Below are 1,072 nucleotides of genomic sequence, written 5' to 3' on the forward strand. Positions count from 1 at the left end.
GTCAGCTATAAAACCAAAGGCCTGAAAAACTAAGAGAGGGCAGAGAATTTAAACTAGTAGCAAATGAAATACAGAGAGTAGGTGTCTTGGTTTAGATTTTACAAAAAGCAGCTGCTAAGGAAGGGCTTAGGTGTAGGCAGGTTGCCGGGAGGTGTTGCCAGGAAACAGAAGTGAGGGGGTGGGTAAAGTGAGAGACAGGAAAAAGACAGAAGCCATGAAGAATTTTTGTTTTTCTGTGTTTTTTTAAACTAAATTTTATTTTGTTAATTGACAAATAATAATTGTATACATTCATGGGATACATAGTGATGCTGCAATACATACGTAGAGTGATCAGATCGGGATAATTAGCATATCCATCATCTCAAACATTTATCATTTCTTTGTGTTGGGAACATTCAATATCTTCCTTCTCACTATTGAAATGACATAATATATTATTGTTAATTATAGCCACCCTACAGTGGCATATGTTAATGAGAACACTGCTGGTGCTAAGCCTCTCCGCAGTGCTCTGTAGAACATGCTACACGATCTCCCCACTATGAGCCTTGGAAGCTGGGGTACTTATCTACCACCATAGGCTCCCCATCAGCTGTGGCTTGGTATTGGGGCATAAAACCCCCTGTCCCAGGTCTGGTGTCTGAGAATGCCCTTTAGCAGTGAGGCACTTAGGGCCCTGAGGTGAGGAATAGTCAGTGTGCCTGATAACCAGTCACCAAAATTGGCAGGTGACCTCAGGCAGATTGCTTCGTGGTGAGATAGACTTTCCAGGGGAGGCTGAGCTGGGCAGTGATGTGATACCATTTCTGAACCCTAAATATTCAATAAAATCTGCCACATGTATAAACACCTTCCATGAAGGGGTCTTTGAAAGAAAGCAGGAAAGGCTGGGTGCGGTGGCTTCTGCCTATAATCCCAGCACTTTGGGAGGCCCAGGCGGGTGGATCACCTGAGGTTAGGAGTTTAAGACCAGCCTGACCAGGGCCAGGCGCTGTGGCTCATGCCTGTAATCGCAGCACTTTGGGAGACCAAGACGGGCAGATCACAAGGTCAGGAGATCGAGACCATC

The sequence above is a fragment of the Colobus angolensis genome, unplaced genomic scaffold, assembly GCF_000951035.1.
Source record: "Colobus angolensis palliatus isolate OR3802 unplaced genomic scaffold, Cang.pa_1.0 Scaffold30, whole genome shotgun sequence".
Taxonomy (NCBI): Eukaryota; Metazoa; Chordata; class Mammalia; order Primates; family Cercopithecidae; genus Colobus; species Colobus angolensis.